This window comes from Anabrus simplex, chromosome 4 (assembly GCF_040414725.1).
Source record: "Anabrus simplex isolate iqAnaSimp1 chromosome 4, ASM4041472v1, whole genome shotgun sequence".
NCBI classification, from domain to species: Eukaryota; Metazoa; Arthropoda; class Insecta; order Orthoptera; family Tettigoniidae; genus Anabrus; species Anabrus simplex.
The window spans coordinates 161,120,240-161,141,051 of record NC_090268.1 but is presented as its reverse complement, the minus strand read 5'-3'; the positions used below and the strand labels follow the sequence as shown (position 1 = coordinate 161,141,051).

General features: G+C 40.4%; 1 protein-coding gene across 1 annotated transcript in view; it reads left to right on the top strand.

Annotated features, from left to right (window-relative positions):
• Positions 1-220: 220 nt before the first annotated feature.
• The window catches only part of LOC136871739 (uncharacterized), a 67,962-nt gene continuing 47,370 nt past the window's right edge, over positions 221-20,812 (top strand). Inside the window, exons 1-2 of the mRNA XM_068227200.1 lie at positions 221-407; positions 567-737. The gene's annotated coding sequence lies outside the window, so the exon portion shown is untranslated. The remainder of the gene's footprint in view (positions 408-566; positions 738-20,812) is intronic.

The following is a 20,812-nucleotide window of genomic DNA, read 5'->3' as shown; positions in this document are numbered from 1 at the left end:
CAATTGGAAGACACAATCACAATATACATGTCAACTGTAACATGTTAAATTTAACATGTTGGTGTTAAATGTTAAACAGTGGAGACCGGCCTTTAGTCACCATAACTAACTGTTTCTGAGTGTTCTACAGTGTTTCATTTACAAAGTATTGGAACTGGGTGTTAGTTATATACAGAGCCCAACCAAATATCAAGGAGGAGAAGAAGAAGAAGATGCTTGCTCTTGCTGTGAAAAATGGTGTCTTATTATAGAACATCTGTTACAATCAATCCCAACCAATCTCCTCAAGAAAGAAAGAAAGAAAGAGAGAACTTTCGTCGAAAAGTGGAGAAATTTGCATCTTTTCTTGGTAAACAGTGATTTTGAAGAGGCAATTCTCGATGGTGATTACTTAACAAGAAAATTTAGTAAGTTGTGAAAGTGATAAATGTGATAAAATATTCGTATCCTAAGAAAGTGAATGTAAATACAGACTAGTGGAAAGTAAGCCTCGATAATTCTTGCTAAGTTTTTTGACGTTAAAAATAGGGAACTTGATCAAATGAAAGTAACATTTGTTCATATAGCTGGGAGCTGGATCATCACCAAATTCTTATCCATTTAATGTTGTGGATACCTCTCACAGATGTACTACGTAATTTACAGTAAATCCTGCGACACCGACCGGAAGAATTTATGTGCTATCTCAAAATGTAAACGCAAACCAGTGAGACATTATGGAACTACGTCTATTGAAGGTAAAATGTCGATTATATGCCCTCACTTCAATTTGTTTCTTAATTACATTTTTTTGAAATTTCTTTCCTGTAGTGCATAGGCTAGGCCTGTAAGTTGATACACCCTGAATTTTGGATGTGTTGTGCTTTATAGCCCACACTTCAACAACACAACACTTCATAATAGTAAATATCTCATGTTCATCAAATTTTATTTATCCACATCACCAATAATTACAAATGTTACCGTATTATACACTGTAGCATTATAATTTTACCTTCTGCAGGCTACATTCAGCTGTGCGTGGAATGACTGTCGTTTGTTTACACGCTCGGGAAGGATGTTTGTACTGAGGAACTGATGAGTGAGTGGTGCTTCGATGGCTGGTGGTTTTGATTATTGTTACACGATTGCTCTGGGCTGGTTCTTTCCGTGCGGATGTTAGGATAGGTTCTGAACTGGTTCTTGCCATGCGGATGGTTAGGATAGGCTCTGGATAAGACCATTGGTCTGGATGGTTAGAAGCCGCAAAGCAGTCCTAGGCCTCTAGTGTGGAAACACGATTAGACTGATTATTGGCGTGCGAACTGTTAGGATAGGACCTGGACAAGATCGTAGGCCTGGACTGGTTCTTGCTGTGCTGATGGTTAGAATATTGTCTGGACAAGACCATTGGTCTGGACGGTTAGAAGCCGCGAAGCGGCCCTAGGCCTCTAGTTTCGTGTGGAAATACGATTGGTCTGGATTGATTCTTGCCCTGCGGACAGTTAGGATAGGACCTGGTCAAGACCATTGGCCTGGACTGATCATTCCAGCCCGTGGACTGCTATTCACACAGACGTGTAACGACTGTCGTTTGTTTTCTCGCTCGCGGCCGCCTTGGAAAGGATGTTTTGCACCAGTGCTCAGTGCTGCCAACCTCTGTATTTAGGAACTACGCTTCAAATTGTATACGGTTGGGACAGGATCTGGGCAAGACCATTCTTGCCGTGGACAAGATCATTGGTCTGGGCGGTTAGAAGCCGCGAAGCGGCGTTAGGCCCCTAGTTTCGTATACAGTTAGGATATGATCAAGGCAAGACCATTGGTCTGGACGGTTAGGATTCTTGCCGTGGATAAGACCATTGGTCTGGACGGTTAGGATTCTTGCCGTGGACAAGACCATTGGTCTGGGTGGTTAGAAGCCGCGAAGCGGCGTTAGGCCCCTAGTTTCGTATACAACTTGCTCTTTTATTGTGCTGCGGTTGGTAATGGATTATCATCAACATTCTTGACGTGAAGGAGATCACGTGCCACTTTACATTGGCCATTAAGAATACAAGTACCTACTTCAGAAATGAGCATGGCGTGTAATAATCTTTATTAGGTTATAAGAGTAAATATACTTCTTGGGGCGGGATGGTGGGTTCCTGGACATCGCAAAGAACACACCTCTCCTCTGAGACGCTCTCCAAGTAAGATTTCACTAATTCCACTCACTTGTAACATTACAAATTACGCCGGTCTATGGGCTGTACTAATGCCCCGGACTGGTTCTTGCCGTATGGATGGTTAGGATAGTATCTGGACGAGACCCTTGGTCTGGACGGTTGCAAGCCGCATTGTTTCCTTTACATTGTATTTGTTTGCACTTTTATTCAGTCGGGGTTGGTAACGCAATGTATTTATCAGTGTTGATGGTTCTGACGTCACATTCTGTTCGCGTTAACCAGTGAGAATGCAAGTAGTTACTTTAGCCATGGCCGATGTCGGGTGCTGCTCCTTATTGGGTTATAAAAGTAGGGTACGTCGCGCATTCCTATCTATGAAATATCACTATAAAATTTGTCACAAATGGAACATAATAATTGCTTTTACACATATCAAGTGAAAAATCTGCAGCAAATTAAGAAATATTTCATTTTTGGATAATAGTATGTATACCTACTTTACCACTTTACAAGTACGTTTGGTGTTACGCTCACAGTGACACAGGTATGTCTTTTGTCTTACACTTTCAACAATTTCGTGTGTGACGTCTTTGTTCACTGAAGTTCTTTGCTTACGTTTCATTGCATCATCAGTTGTTGATTCATGGTAGTGCTGTAATTTTCACGGTAGTGCTGTAAAGGAAGGAAAAATGACATTTCCTGAATTGTATCGCGATATGCAAGATTTAATAGGCGACAAAAATCTATGGCCAATGTACGTATGAAAAATTCTGTGGACTAGTGAACTAAAATACAGAGATAGATTACCGATCACAGTGCTTTCTTTTTGGAAATGGTTGTCTTACGGACTTTTTCATAGAGTTTCTGAAAGGTTGTAGACGAAAGAGTAACGTCCTAAGAAAATAGCAACATTTATAGGGATCTGGAAATGCTTAGAGAAATGTGTTGAACAAAAAAGGATGGATATTTTGAGGAAAAGAACATATTATGACATATCGTTAGGGCAAGTTGTGGACTTGTGCCCTAACTGATTCATTAAGTGATTTATTGGTCCAGGGATCATGCTACTTTTCGTTGCGTCCTTAGTGGTTTTCCCGTAGAGCTCCAGCCACATGAACTGGTCAGTATGCTCTGGGAGCAGCTTGGAGTTCATTACTCCCATGCTTCTGGCAAAACGCTTTAGTCGTGACCAGTAGCCTTCAACTTGGTTGGTGCAGGTACCAGTGATAGGATCAACAAAATTTCTGCCGTGATTAACGGTTCTGTGAATGAATGGTGAACCCCCTCCCCCAAAGTAGACAATTTAGCATAACCCCGCCAACGGTCAGTCCATAATTCCGTTCCGCGTAGAACACGTTCCAAAATAATGTCAGTCAACGTTTTAGATTTCCTGTCGTCTACATAAATAATCATTCCCTTTTTTTTAAAGTGTTATAAAGGCTGAAAATCCATTTCTGCTTAACTACTCTTCCAAAATTAGGCCTATATTTTCTTTTGGTAATGACACTTTCATCCAACTGAACTATAGTACCTACACCACCGAACTGAAAGTAATCTTTATCATTTATCAATTTCCACGAACAAATGTCGCGGAAATATCTGTACTGTTGCACTACACAGTCCCTCCTCATGTTTAGGATATTAGCTCTTGCTAAGACGCGAGTTTTCGATGCCCATAACCATATTAATATGAATATAGTTTTCACGTCTAATTTAGAATTGCTAAAGAATGTGCCTTTCCTTAGGCTTCTGAAATTCTGGCACCTTTTGCACCTAAAAATAAATCCAAGTAATCCACTGCTCTCTTTTCTCACCAGAGCGCAGTTTCCTCTACAGTTGTTCCTGCTCACACATCTGCCATTCTTTGGCAATAGCTTAAGGTCTTGTAATTTCACAATAACCTGGTCATTTGCCTCATTGAAAAACAAAATAACGTCGTGAATACTATTCACCTCCATTTTGCTGTTTGAACTGCCCTCTCTAGTCATGATGGACAAAGATTATGAGAATCCACAGACATAGCACTCCCATTCCTCGGTGCTAGCCCTGGACCTCAAGAAATGAACAAAAGACGGCACCAGCAGCGGAATACGACATAAAAGGAGTTCTGTGTACAGGCCTTAGGTATGTATTCATATTTCTCTAATAACAACGGTATTTCTTAATTTGCCGCAGATTTTTCACTTGATATGTGTAAAAGCAATTATGTTCCATTTGTGACAAATTTTACAGTGACATTTTGTAGATAGGAATGTGCGACATAACCATATAAGTAAATGTACTTCTTGGAGCGGGATAGTGGGTTCCTAGACATTCCAATGAACACATCTCTCCTCTAAAAGGAATTCCAAGTAAGATTTGCATTATTTTTGCTTCCTTATAATGTTATAAACTCTGGGCTGTGGAAGGTAAAATTGTACCCACTGTAGCAAGTGAAAATGCAACAATAAATGTTATTTGCATGCTTGAAAACTTTTCAGAAATTTGATCCTACTACACAAGCATCTTCTAATACACAGGCACTGGGCAAGTTCTAATGTGTATGTTCGTGTGGGAGACTTTGTTATTTAGCATATCTTCATCAGCTATTTTATGGAAGGAGATATTTCATCCTTGATTCCTCTTGCATTACGTGTAAGTCCAGGGAATACTTTCATCATTTTTGGTTTTAGTTTTGGATACCTTTGAAAAATCAGTTTTCCTCCACTTGGTCGTTTTGTCTTTTCCCATAAAATATTCATAACATTAATTTTCACTTCCTTCCGAGTCAGATCGCTCCTCTGAAATTAGACCTTCCTCAGATTCAAATTCCTCACCTGATTCTGCAGTGTCCAAGTTGTCTTCCACTATTCCACTGCAAAAATATTTGGTGTTCATGGACATATTTCTTGGAAACATTAATGCGTTGGTAGACAGGTCATGGATAGGGAAAATGATTCATTGCAATTAAAATATCGAAAGAGGTCTAGAAAAGTTAGTAATATCTTGGAAATCACGTCAAGTCTTATGCATATGACCTTAACCAAGATATGCAAATGCAAAGAAAGAACTTTTTTTTAGTAGTTCTATTGAAATTACCTTGAAAATAAATTTACGCTGGCTAGAAGATAACGTATAGGCCCTGGTTGAGGTAGATGTCACACCTGTAATTTCCTGTCACACCTGTAACCATTGATTGCAAAATTAATATATGAGGTGATTTACTCATTATTGACATTTACAATAAAGAAGTGGACCATTGCCATTTCACTTAGAGGGGCTTTTAAAGGCTTTAGATATATTCATTAAGGTGCGAAGAACTGGATAAGGTGTGAAAATACTGCATTATTGTCCTATTACTGTAGATATAAAACATTGAATAGTATGACAGGTATGACTATTATAGCACTTGTCAACCATGGATTTACTCATTAGCATAAACTATTTTTTTGAAATTTGTTCATGAAGGAAACACTTTTCTTAAAAGGAATGTTTTTGATATTTTGTATGGTTGTATTTTCTGCAGTTCAGACTGTTTTGATAACTTTTTGTGCCAATTGCAGAAAGGTGCATCGTATCAGTCCTTGATGGCAGATCAGTTGATTGTCCATCATCTTTCGTTTCTGTTCGCGTTGCAGAAAACCTGACCCTCAATCAGTTTGCTGAATATCTGAAAATAAATTGAATCTGGCAACAGTGCAATTTATAACCACTACCATGTTGATTTGTGGTGTCTAGCAAAGGTATCAAAGTGGCAGTGAGTCAGGAAACAGCTGATCGTGTTCTGTGACAGCTGAATAATAGCAGTTTTGAGATGTTGTTTTGATTAGGTTTGGTTTTTGACAAAATGAGCATTGTACCCACTGAAAAAGCAAGAGGGCCGAAGTTTTCATTGAATGCTTGAGCCTTCCTGCTGAATATATTGCATATTATTCAAAATTAAAAACCTGATCCTATGTGAGCAAGAGAGAAGCAGCAGTGAAGGAAATTGCTTGTGACTTCCATGAAGCCAGTTGCGAATAATCAACAAACAAAGGAAAGAAAAAAAAGCACATCAGTCCTTACTTTACCTAAATCTTTTCAGGAACTTGCTTTCATTACACCTAAAAAGCAGTTCTTGTTTATCATGAACATTTTTTCTTAGGCATAAAAATCTCTTCATAACTTATTGTTTGAAAATGTCTTCATTAGAAGAATCCATGTCAAGAAGTTACTAGATAGGACCTATAACTGTAATTATCAATCAGACTGACGAACAGGCCACGATATACTGCATGCAATGATTGTAGTAGAGTGGGGAGGGGTAAATATGAGACAAAATCAAAACTTTCATTTTTTGGAATACAAAAATATATATATATATATTGTAAGTGATTAAAATGATGTTAAATGGCATGCTGAATTCAATTTTAAAAGCAATTTTGCTCTAGTGTGTATACTTATGTGTTAAAGAAAATAATTCTGTTTCCCTTTTTTTTACTGGACAATTGGGGTAAAAAGAAGACAGTGTGGGGCAAATAAAAGACAAAATTATATCTCCATAAAAAAAAGAACTAGAGCAATGAGACAGCATGTTTCTTTTAGTATATTGTGCTGACAGAAATTATAATTTTCTCCGATGAATGTCAATTTTTACAAGAAGGAAGTAGTCCGCTGATGTGTTATAGGCACTAGTTTATGACAGTCAACAGTTCAAGAAAATATTGAAAACAAACATTTTAGATAAGGAGCTATCTGACGGCTGCAGTGTAGAAAGCCAAGAATAACAGCCGAGAGAATTCGTCGTGCTGAGCACACGACACCTCGTAATCTGCAGTCCTTCTGGCTGAGCAGTGGTCGCTTGGTAGGCCCTGGCCCTTTGGGGCAGTTGCGCCAGGGGGTTTGGTTTGGATATGCTTCTATGCATATTAAAGAGTGATGTGAATCAAATACATTTTTTTCTCCTAGTAAATAGTGCTCATAATAAGCTTGTCTTTTATTTGCCCCACTTTCTGGATGTCTTGTATTTACCCCTTCCTACCCTACGGTACGAGAAGAGCAAACAAGCATGCTGCAGATAGGTTCTCAAGTTTTGTCATATCAGCTTATTAATTCTGAAGTTTGGTTTTACTTGAATATTAAGAAGCCAGAGAACACTATTTATTTTAAGATTGGGGTAATTTTGCAAATAGAAGTTAATTTGTTCTTTGCTCAAAACTGGTATGTGAGAGTATTGACTACATACTGGTGGCTCATTCTTTGTCTGAATTTTGTTGGTTCTTGCAGTTTCCTTTATTCTTATATCAGCTTGGAATTCCTCCACGTTTTTTACAGGCAGGAGACATATTGCTGTGCTAAGAAGCTTAATATCCTGAAGTTTCTTAGCAGCACTTCTTGGGGGGCTGACCGCGCAGTGCTCCTACGATTCTATAGGGCACATATTTTATCTCGCCTAGACTACGGCAGTGCAGCATATGGCTCAGCAAGACCAAGCGTTCTTGCGAAGCTAAACAGCATTCACCACAGCGGGGTTCGGTTGGCGACGGGAGCCTTTCGTACGAGCCCCATAGCTAGCCTGCTCGCTGAGTATGGTGTGCCGCCTTTACACCTGAGGCGACAGCAACTGCTTCTTACCTATGCTGCTAATTTGCGACAGATGCCACTACATCCAAGTTATTCTAGCGTTTTCAACAGTGGCAACCGTTTGCTGTACGCCGCTCGTCCCCGAGCAACGCGGCCAGTTGGAATACGTTTAGATAGCAGTTACAGTTTGTTTGACGTACCTTCGGTTCCTTGCCTTGTCAGACAACCAAGTGGGGTACCTCCGTGGGTAGTACGGCGACCTGAAATAATTCTGGACCTACACACTGGCCCGAAGGAGAACACGGACCCTTCGATTTATCGGAGGCTCTTCTTGTCCGTCGTTGGCCGCTATCCAGGCTCAGTCGTCGTCTACACGGATGGTTCAAGGACGGACACGAGGGTGGGCTGTGCGTTTGTTGTCGACAATGATAGGTTTCTTTTCGCTCTCCCGGAAACCTGTAGTGTGTACACAGCAGAGCTCTATGCTCTCTGTAGAGCTTTGCGGTACGCACTGTACAGTGAACGCCGTCACTTTCTTGTGTGTACTGACTCCTTGAGTTCACTCCAGTCTATTGATACCTGTTTCCCTCGGCACCCTCTGGTGCAGCGGATCCAGGACCTGCTGGCCGGGTGTTCGGATGCCGGCACCAGAATTACTTTTCTGTGGCTCCCAAGCCACATGGGCATCGAGGGAAACGAGTTAGCAGATTGGGCTGCCAAGGAGGCAGTTACACTGCCCCCGTTGCCTATCAAGGTTCCAGCAAGTGATATTCGCTCTCAGCTGAGACATCTGGTCATGTCTCATTGGGAGATGGAGTGGCAGGCCATTCCACTTCCCAATAAGCTGAGAGCGATAAAAGGAACAACGAAGGTATGGAGGACTTCCCTTCGGGCTTCGCGAAGGGAAGCCGTGATATTATGTCGTTTTCGGATCGGCCACGGTATCATAACTCACTCGCATCTTTTGAAAGGAGAACCCCCTCCGGTGTGTACCTGCGGCGACCATCTTACCGTGGTACACATCCTTACGGAGTGTATGGACCTGGCCGATCTTCGCCGTAGTCTTAACCTTCCGGGTACCATCTCCCTTATCTTGCGAGATGACGAGCAGTCAGCAGACCTCGTCATCCGCTTTATGAGGGATAGTGGTCTGTTTTACCGTGTCTAGTGATGTCCTTTGTCTTCGTGTATTTGTTTCCATTGCGCTTTTAACCTATTGACTTCATTTTAGTTTGTGTTGCGTATTTTAATGTGTTATTTTAACGTCTAATGTAAATGAAGTATCTATATATGCACCACCAGGCAATGCCTTATTCCTTTTCTCTCTGTATTTTCTCTTATTTTATTAGAAATAAGGCATTGCGAATTAGATCCACTGCTGTTTTAATCTCATACTCATTTTTTCATCACCATATTTTTAACTCTGGTTAGTGGATACGTTTTAAAATTTTAAATATCATGTATCATGTCGTCCATCATGTTCCATTAGGGGCCGATGACCTTCGGTGTTAGGCCCCTTAAAACAACATGCATCATCGAGACATGTTGCATTGATACGTGCATTCCACTTTATATGTCTGCCATTTGCATTCTCCCTAAGAAACTGATATACACATAATGCTATTTGAGATGACCCTCTCGTAGCTATAGCTCATCCCACATGTAACAGACAGCACTATTTGCAATTACATTTAACACTGTTAAGTTGTAGAAAGCAAGTCTTCTTTAGTAAAACCATGCTTTGGCATTTGTATGTGGACAGTACAGTACAGCTTGTAAATCAAATTCAGTGAGTAGGTACTGGTAGCTCATTCTTTGTCTGAATTTTGTTGGTTCTTGCAGTTTCCTTTATTCTTATATCGGCTTGGAATTCCTCCATGTGTTTTTTCTTATCTAATGCATTCATATTACATTAATGTTTATAGCATGAGTCACACATGTCCTTTGGTTATGAAAAGTTATATTTAAGTCCTTATTGAAACATTCTATAACTTTTGACCTTTCTTTCTCTGGATTAATATTCCTTTCTTTACACTGCTGAACATATCTCTCTGGAGTACAGAGCTCCTTCAAAGCAGGCCACCTTCTCTTTACCCATACACTCTTCTACATCTTTAAAACCTATTTCAAGTTCTCTGTTTGTAGCAGATGTTGCTGAAACACATTCTCCACTTCATTTTCGTTTTCTGGACAAGGGTGCGGCTGGATCCCATGGCAAGAGCCCGCATTTTCGAAATCTGCTCTGGACTATTTTGGGTGAGATTTTGTCAGCAAGGACCTCTTTCAACAAAGGGCAGAAGTCTTTTTTTCTTTGTTATGGGAGATTCTATATTTTTTGCACGCCATTCGTGGACTTTGTTCTCCTAGTTTACCTTCAGAGAACGGAAAACTGTAACGTCCATTGGTTGTACGAGGTGCGTTTCATTTGGATGAAGAGCAACTAGTATGATGCCATTCTCATCACAGAACTTGCTTGTATGTAATATCAGATGTGACGTATGACCATCTATAAAGAGGATAATTGGTCGAGAATGTAACTTTTTTGCAGCCAAATGTAGAAAACGTTATACCTAAATTCAAAAAACAAAGCCATTGTCATCCAGCCACTTTGATTTCATTAATCACCAACCACCAGCCATACCGTTGACAATTTCTTGCGGTATTCTCTCATGTTTGAGTTGCCTTTGGGATTTTTAAAAAAGAGAGCACTGAACAAACTAATAGGGTCAGACAAAACAGCTTCTAAACTTATCTTTTAACCCTTCAAGATGCAAATTTTTTTTGTTTTTTGTTCTGCTTTATTATTTTATAAGTACTATTATTATGTATATTGACTGTTGGTACCAATAATTTAACCACAAAAATAATTTGCAATATAAATATTATGAATTTTGGGTGGTTGCCTGTGTGTACCTGTCTTGATAGTGGTCACTTAAAGAACCACTTATTTATATTAATGATATTCACATATTTGGATTAATTTTAAATGTATTCACTAATTATGAAGGTGTACATAATGACCTAAATTGACATTTGTATTGATAAAATATCTGAACACAATAATCTGGCATAAAGATTCACAAGAAAAATTACAATTATCCCGTCTCCCAGTAAAATTTTTTATGTCAACTGGTCACTATCAAAACTGTCACCACTTTTCGGAATGGAAAGGGGTAAAGCAGTCTCTGCAGAGTGCTACTTCACATGCTTTGCATGGCATAGAGTTTCGTCTGGTCTAGCATTCGTGTTGCAGTAAGCACATTGACGCTTAGTACCTTTCACAGGCAAATGCGATGGAACGTTTACAAGTTGCAAAGTATCCTGGAGGCACACAGTATGTTTCTTGAATTTAGATTTGCTTACAGTGGCGTTCACTCCATCTGGACCTTGAGTCTTTCTACTCCTGAAACTTTCAGTAAGTTCATTTGCTAATATGCTGCAGAATATCAGATGGGTTATAGGCTTTTCTTTGTTGTTTTTAAGTTTCATAGTTTCTAGGTGTAATATATAAGAATTGACAATGCAAGCATCAATTAGGTAATGAAATATTTTCAGCCACCACCTCCTGGACTTCCATGAAATTGAGTATGCTTCGAGCAGTTGATCAAATCTGTCCACTCCCCTCATGTACTTATTGTAATCACTGACAGAACTTGGGCAAGGAACAGTTTCTTTCTCATCGTTCTTGTTTCTTCTCTGTACTGTAGTATGATCATCAGTACATCAGTATTATGCAGGTTGCTAATGATAACCACTGATTTGGCACCTCTATCCTTCCATTTTGTAATGGAAATTTCATCAGAAGAAACATATTACAAGTAATGAAAATCATTGTGGTCCGTATTGAAAGTATCATATAATATATGTAAGACAATATTTTATTTTACTGCCACCTATTCTGCATTTTATTGAATAGGTGGCAAAAAAATAAAATATTGTTTAACATATATTAGAAGAAACATACTAGGACTGACCCATCTGAAGTTCTCTATCCTGTTTTAGAATGGTTTTAGGAAAATATTTTTGAGTTCGTAATATTGTCCCACAGGCAAATAGTCCTTGATCTAATAGCTTCCGAAAAAGAGGAATGCAGCTAAAAAACAGTTAAAAAATATACGCTATCCCAAAGTCTGAAACGATGTAGCATGTTCAAGGACTACTCTTTCACCTAACTTTCCCTCTGATGGACCATCTTCCTTGCCTTCGTATATATCAAAGCTCAACATGAAACCAGAAACTGCACTTGCAGTTGTCCAGAATTTGAACCCACGCTTTATGGGTTTCATTGGTAGGTACTGCTTCAGTGAAGATCTACTTTTGAAACTCACCATGCTTTCATCAACTGATAAGTATTGACTTGGATTGAAGGCTTTTCTGAAATTACATCAATTCTGTCAAAAAAGGTATCGGTTTGTAAAGTTTACCAAAGGCTGTTTCTCCTCTCTTCGGCATGTTAGTATTGTCGTTCAAGTGAAGGAAACAAATTATTTTCAAAAATCTCTTCAGGGGCATGATGTTAGCAATTCTCGGTACATGAACGTTTGGGTTAGATGACCAGTAAAGCTTCATACCAGGAAGAGAATGAAATTCCATGATGATCAGGACACCAAGCGTAGCTTTCAGTTCCTCATCTGTAATGTTCAAGGTAGCTTTCAGTTCCTCATCTGTAATGTTCAAGTTCACACCTTGTTGTAAAGCATATAAATTACTCTGATCTGTGATATACTGCATGAAAGATACAGTAAGAAGAAGAGAAAAATACTAATACTGCATGAAAGATACAGAAAGAAGAAGAGAAAAAAATATTAAACAGAGATAATAAATGTATCTCTACATTAGGCCCATAGGGCTGTGTAAATGACATTTGTTTGTATGATGTAGGTTTGCAAGGTTTTTTTTTTGTTATATTTTATGTTTACTTCATCCACTGCATCGAGAATTTCAAGCTCCTCGTCACTGTTATCGCTATTACGTATGTTTCCACATGGAGATCCTGGTTGAATATCGTGCATTTCAACATCACCGTCCCCGACATGCGAAGTCAAGTGGGATCCACCAGGTGTTGCGTTTCTTGTGGAACTATGTGGCGATGATAGACTTTTTGGCAAGATCCTACAATCTTCTGCATCAGAGTCCCCACCAGTATCAGAATTCTCTGCTTAATCTTCTGAAATAGCATCAAGAATGCTACACAACTTCTGATGGGACATTACTCTCAAGTCATCTAAGTCATTCAACTTCTTCTCGACTACTGATCGCACCCTCCCTTCCAAGATGCCATCGAATACTCTGCCTGGTACACTAATCAATGAGATACCTTGATAGATGTTGCAATCCTTCCTGTTCCCTCTTTTATAGATAGAAGATGTATGCTATATCGACATCGCAAAGGCTTTCGATACCGTGGATCACACCCTTCTTGCGCACAAAGTTTCTGAACGGTTTAACGTACATGGGAGACTTCTAGCTCTAATTAATAGCTTTCTGAGCGAAAGACTACAGTGCGTTGTCCTTGATGGATGCAGTTCTTCTCTCAATTCCAGCCATTTTGTTCTAAAATTAGAGTATAAATGGAATATGTTAATATATTGTGTATATATTAATGTATATTACTAATTTATTTATTTATTTTAATTTTTTAGCCAACATAGGACTACATAGTCAGGTTTATGGAGGTTTTTCTTTCCCAAACTGTCGACAGAGGGCGGTGCATCAGTAACTTCCCTCCCAACCACCACAGCAGAGCGCCACGATCCTTGAGTCCAGTTGGTGGGGGTAGGCCGTGGATAGTACGGGCCCTGACTTCCATGTTCCTTCAGATAATTTCTTTGCTCACTGTCGGAGGCAAAACTTCACATGGCCTGATGAAGGCCAATGCAATTTGGCCGAAAGCTTGGCTTTATTATTAATATATATATATAGTGGCTTTAATCCAGTTCATTTCTTTATTTCTTTATGTTATTAGCATGGAATGTTGGTAAGGTACCTTCAGACTGGACAAAAGCAGTAATTGCACCTATTTGCACCTATCTATAAGCAAGGGAACAGGAAGGATTGCAACAACTATCAAGGTATCTCATTGATTAGTGTACCAGGCAAAGTATTCGATGGCATCTTGGAAGGGAGGGTGCGATCAGTAGTCGAGAGGAAGTTGGATAAAAACCAGTGTGGTTTATGACCACAGAGTGGCTGTCAGGATCAGATTTTCAGTATGCGCCAGATAATTGAAAAATGCTACGAGAGGAATAGGCAGTTGTGTTTATGTTTCGTAGATTGAGATAAAGCATATGATAGGGTACCGAGGGAAAAGATGCTCTCCATATATTTGGGACTGTGGAATTAAAGGTAGATTACTAAAACCAGTCAAAGGCATTTATGTTGACAATTGGGCTTCAGTGAGAATTCATAGCCTCAGTAATATTTCCACCATTGAATTCGTCCCACGAACCTGCCACGCAAGCGTAGCAGGGGGAGAGGTGATACTCCCACGTGGCGCGTCCCAGGTGGCGGATAGGGGGGTCCTAACCGGCTTGCCAGCGGACTTGAGGAAAATAAAATACCTCTCGCGGACCAAACACACACCGCCTGTGGGTGGGGGAGGCTGACGAATAATACACCCACGGTATCCCCTGCCTGTCGTGAGAGGCGACTAAAAGGGGCGACCAAGGGATGCTTGGATTAGAACCATGAAACTACTTTTGATTAGTACCGTCACGCGCGGAATTCCATCGGTCGCTTTTACTTGCGAGTAGTACCACTCTGTTAGGTACTCCATATTTTTGTGATTCGTAGCACTCGAGGGGGGTTCAGTGTGGGTTTCCAGTACCCGTGAGTCGTGCCCATGTGTGCAACACCACAGGTCTGGGCGTTGCCTGTGAGTTGTACCCGTGTGAGCGACACCACACGTCTGGGCGTAGCCTGTGAGTTGTACCACTATGCGAGTGACACCGTAGGTCTGCGTTGCCAGTGATTAGTACCCACTATGTGGGGAACACCACGAGAATGCCGGCGCCCGTGCTTAGTACACCTGGGTGAGGAACCTCATCGGTTTGCGTTGGCTATGAGTGGCGCTATTGAGTGAGAAGCACCATAGGTCTGCATTACCTTTACGACGTACAATACTTGTGAGTAGTACCTTACTGCTTGGAACACCGTGAGTTTACGCTACCTTTGATTAGTACTGCAGCTAGAGAAATACCATGGTTTTACTTCTCGCGACTTGTACCATACTGAGGGGCCGTAGACCTGGTTTTTGCACCCCTTCAGACATCAAGCATAATCAGTTCAGGACTGTGCTTTATAAGTGGTCCCTTGGTCAGTACTAGTATTATTTATGACTGTTTTTGAGTCGGATCCACTGTTCTTTTGTTTGTTTGTTTGTTTGTTGTTTTTGTTATTTTTTGGGTTCATGTCCATCCGTTCATTTTCATGACATTTTTATTCATTTTGGTCAGTGGATTTTTTGAATTTTTTGTTGTCATTTCATTTCGTACCATTAGGGGCCGATGACCTCGATGTTAGGCCCCTTTAAACAACAAGCATCATCATCACCTACTTTCGTCTTTGTCAAAAAATAAACCCACTGGTCCTGATGGTCTTAGTCCTATCTTTCTTAAGAATACAGCACTAACTCTTTCATACCCTATTAGTGTGATATTCAATCGGTGCTTCTCAGTCGGCTACTTTCCGAGCTCCTGGAAACTTGCTTATATCACACCCGTTCTTAAAGGTGGACAGAGGTCGGATATTGCAAATTATCGCCCGGTCTCTATATTACCTGCTTTATCAATCATTTGTGAAAGGATCATCCATCTGCATTTGCTTGCGTTTACAAATCCATATATATCCCCTCAGCAGCATGGTTTCCTTCCTGGAAGCTCCTGCGTAACTAACTTGGCTATCTTCCTCCATCATGCCACGTCTGCCATCCACTCGGGCGCTCAACTTGATGTATGCTATATCGACATCGCGAAGGCCTTCGATACCGTGGGTCACACCCTTCTTGCGCACAAACTTTCTGAACGGTTTAACGTACATGGGAGACTCCTAGCTCTAATTAATAGCTTTCTGAGCGAAAGTCTACAGCGCGTTGTCCTTGATGGATGCAGTTCTTCTCTCACTACCACCCTCTCTGGTGTCCCGCAGGGTAGTGTCCTTGGTCCACTTCTTTTTGCCCTGTTTATTGATGACCTTATCGATACTGTTTCCCACCATTCATGTGAAATACTTCTCTTTGCTGATGATTGTAAAATCTTCAAGCAGATCAATTCTCCTACAGATACAATCCAATTGCAAAATGCACTTGATTCACTGTCAGGTTGGTGTACTACATGGCGTCTTAAACCTCATCCCTCCAAGTGTTCCACCATTTCGTTCACACTTCGTAAATACCCCGTTCTACAAGAATATCACCTACTGAACCAACCGATTGCTCTTGTTGACAATCAAAAAGACCTAGGAGTGCATTTTGACAGTAAATTGTTGTTTGTCTTGCACATAAACAGGGTTACCTCATGTGCTATGTCACTCCTTGGTTTACTGTACAGGTTTTCTGACATCACAGATGTAAATGCCCTCAGAGCATTCTACGTCTCCTGTATCTTACCTATTGTTGAATACGCCTCTCCAGTCTGGTCCATTTCTGCTTCTTCAAACCTCAGCCACCTTGACCGTGTACAATCTTTTTTCTGTGCTATTGTCAGAGCCAGGGTCCCAGCATGTCGCAATCTAAGCACTGTCGCAAGTGCTTGGGAAACTGAACCTCAAGACTCTATCTGCTTGGAGGAAAGTAGCCGACCTAAAGCTGCTATACAAAGCAGTTAATGGTCTGTTTAGGTCTCCAGTTTTAGCTTCCTTATTCCCCCTCCACGTCCCATCCCGTAATACGAGAATGAAGACCCTATTCCATACTCCTTACTCCCGGCTTTCTCTCACCCAAAGGTCCCTTTCGGTATGTATTCCAGCAATGTTTAATACAACAACCTAGATCTCTTCGTAACGTTTCCTTCCTTCTGTAATGATATATATAATATAACTTAATTTTCCTTCTTGTTCTTTCCCGTTCTGCTCCTGTATTTACTGCAAATGTATTTTTCTTTGTTAATATCGTTGTTTATGTAAATATGTATTATATAGAAGTGTACAGTTTTCATTGTGTATATTTGTGTCCTTTGTAAATATTTATATATCTTTAATTTTAGATTCATATCTATTGTACATAGCTCAGATCGTTGTAATTCGGCATTATGCTGTTGCTGATCCTGAATAAATAAATAAATAAAGAATGAGTTCTTGGTTCAGGGTATTTACAGGGGTTAGACAAGGCTGTAATCTTTCACCTTTGCTGTTCGTAGTTTACATGGATCATCTGCTGAAGGGTATAAAATGGCAGGGAGGGATTCAGTTAGGTGGAAATATAGTAAGCAGTCTGGCCTATGCTGACGACCTGGTCTTAATGGCAGATTGTGTCGAAAGCCTGCAGTCTAATATTTTGGAACTTGAAAATAGGTGCAATAAGTGTGGTATGAAAATTAGCCTCTCGAAGACTAAATTGATGTCAGTAGGTAAGAAATTCAAGAGAATTGAATGTCAGATTGGTGATATAAAGCTAGAACACGTCGATAATTTCAAGTATTTAGGTTGTGTGTTCTTCCAGGATGGTAATATAGTAAGTGAGATTGAATCAAGGTGTAGTAAAGCTAATGCAGTGAGCTCGCAGTTGCGATAAACAGTATTCAGTAAGAAGGAAGTCAGCTCCCAGATGAAACTATCTTTACATCGGTCCGTTTTCAGACCAACTTTGCTTTACGGGAGCGAAAGCTGGGTGGACTCAGGATATCTTATTCATAAGTTAGAAGTAACAGACATGAAAGTAGCAAGAATGATTGCTGGTACAAACAGGTGGGAACAATGGCAGGAGGGTACTAGGAATGAGGAGATAAAGGCTAATTTAGGAATGAACTCGATGGATGAAGCTGTACGCATAAACTGGCTTTGGTTGTGGGGTCATGTGAGGTGGATGGAGGAGGATAGGTTAGCTAGGAGAATAATGGACTCTGTTATGGAGGGTGAGAGAAACAGAGGGAAGCCAAGACGACGATGGTTACACTGAGTTTCTAACGCTTAAAAGATAAGAGGTATAGAACTAAATGAGGCCACAGCACTAGTTGCAAATAGAGGATTGTGGCGACGTTTAGTAAATTAGTAAATTCACAGAGGCTTGCAGACTGAATGCTGAAAGGCACAACATTCTTTAATGATAATGTATGTAAATTTTTCTTACGTATAACCGATCAATGCGGGAACAGTGTGACCGAGGAAATTAATTTTTCGACAATCGATGCGATAAGACTAAACCGGGAGGTACGTTTCTACTCTGCTCATTCAAAATCAGCGCCTTAATAAACCCCTCTATCGATCAAAAGGTGAAACTGATACTATATGAGGTTGGAACTTTCATCAGAAAATGTGACCACTGAAATACTAAGTAATTTTGTTATTGTGAAGTTTCCTAAACCGATTGAATTTCTCCTTGTTTTGTTTTACTATACATCAAGAAGTTCGGACATTTTTCCACAGGTGACGCTACCAAAAAACTCTGCAAGGTGAAAGAACTTACAACTTAAAGAAGTTTCGTATTTCTAGGTTGTCCATAACTGACTCTATGTTCATTTATTTTTGGGTTGGCAACACTTCCTTTTCTTTCCGCCGGTTTTGAATCTCGCCAATCAGGAATTTTTGTAATTAATTTTCAACCAATCCCGCATTTTTTGTTCACTTTGTGTTAACTACAAAAATTGAGAGGGTGTAGCCGGTTTAGTCTGAATTCTCTTGAACCTTCTCTGAGGGTATATAAGTTGCTGCTTTTCGGGTTTCCTTGTGAATTGATCACCGTCTTTATAAGTGTGTGTGTTAAAGCAGGAGGTGGGAAGCCTCTTTCTTCGGTCAGCAGAACATCTGTAAGGTAATGGCCACATACCACAAACTTGCTACGCAGGCGTAGTGGGGAGAGAGGTGATACTCCCACGTGGCGCGTCCCGGGTGGCGGATAGGGGGTCCTAACCGGCTTGCCGGCGGACTTGAGGGAAATAAAATACCTCTCGCGGACCAAACACACACCCCCTGTGGGTGGGGGAGGCAGACGAAGAATTCACCCAAGGTATCCCCTGCCTGTCGTACAAGGTGACTAAAAGGGGCAAACAAGGGATGATCCAATTAGAACCATAAAACTACTTGTAATTAGTACCATCATGCAGGGAACACCATGGGTTGCATTTACTTGCGCGTAGTACCACTCTGTTAGGTACGCAATAGGTTTGTGATTAGTAGCGACGGTTTGTGAATCAGGATGGGGGTTCTACAGTACCTGTGATCCGTACACTTATATGAGCGACACCATGGTTCTGCCTTACCTATGCTTCGTTCCCACTATGTGAGGAATTCCATGGGATAGTACGGGTCCCTGTGGTTAGTCCATTATGTGAGGAACGCCATGGGTTTGCGTTGCCTGCAAACAGCGCCGCAATGTGCGAGACACTGTAGGTCTGTGTTACAAATGCGCATTACACTACCTGTGAATAGTACCATAATGTGTGGAATACCGCTAGTCTCTGCTACTTTTGATTAGTACCGCAACATTACACATAGCATGGTTCTACTTTCCTAGCGATAAATACCATTATGAGGGGCTGACGACCTGGATTTTGGACCCGTTTCGACTATAGGCATAATCGATTCAGCACCGTGTTATAGAAGCAGTCCCTTGGTCGGTAATACAATTGTTTTGTGCCAGCTTCTGTGCATGTGAGGCACTTTGGGTCGGATCCACTGATTGTTTTAAATTCATATCCGTCCATCCATTCATTCTTCATCCTCATGCTTTGAATTCTGGTCAGTGGAGGATTTTGGAATTTTAAGTTGTCATTTCATGTCGTCTCATTTCGTACCATTAGGGACCGATGACCTCGATGTTAGGCCCCTTTAAACAACAAACATCAATCTCAAGGTCACATAAAAAAAATTTTCTTGCTGTATCCGCAAATTAATCTGAGGGGAAGGTCCGAATCTATAATTATGTAACAGAATTTTCTAAAATGTAAATTTTCGTTCGGGTAATGTAAAACTCGATAAAGTCTTTAACTGTAAATCGGGGATAGAGAGTGAGTTACCCTTTCGAGCTCTCCTTCATCATGGTTTGAGGTGACTACGTTTTTGTAACTGTGTTCTCCTGTAATGTGTTAAAGTAATTTCCATGCAAGCCACCTCAGTAGTTTGGGAATAGCCCCTGTTTCATCTGCTGCGAGCCCTGTAGGATTTTATATTTCATTATCTGGAGCGCTGTATTCGCCTCCATTCTGTTTGTGTTCGGGCCGTTTATTTAAGCTGTTCTTTTTCGCAAAGGCCCTGTAGGTTGGGTACTAGATACCCCTGTATAAAACGATTTCAAATGGTATATTGTGCCTTGAGAGGCCAGAGATTGTGAGATATTCATGTAATGTTGCCTTGAGTAGGCTGGAGGAAACTGAGAGCCTGTTAGATCTTTTCTAGGTTTTGTAATAATGGGGAGTGCCTCTGGAAGGCTAGATATTGTAATTTAGGGAGCAAGTGCTCTTGAATTAGGGGATTTCTGCCCATAACTAAATAATACCACTTTCAATTGTAAATTTGTAACCTAGGGGCTTGTAGCTCAGAATTGTCAAGGTGTGAATCTTGAATTTTCCAATTTTTGAAATTGTCATTGTACCTGATGTTTTATGGTTATGTTCATTCAGTGAAAAATTGTTAAGTTTGCAGTTCTAAAAGAAATATAACCTTTTACAATTTTAATTCAATTCTTGATATTGTAGTTGGACCCATTCAAGCCCGCACCTTCTTTCACCACCTCTGCGTTCCACAAATACCCCGGAACAAAGACAATAGTTCGAGAAACTGTAGATGCGGAGAGATTTAACGTTGGTTTATATGTAATAATTTTGGACTGAATAAATTCAACGATAAATACGGGAAAATGACAGTTCTGGGTACGATGCATTGAAGTTCTACTGTATTTGACCTGTATTAGTATTGTTTATAATGCCCCCTTGCCGTCCTTTTTCATTATGTCTCAAGACTGTGATGCATGCGCG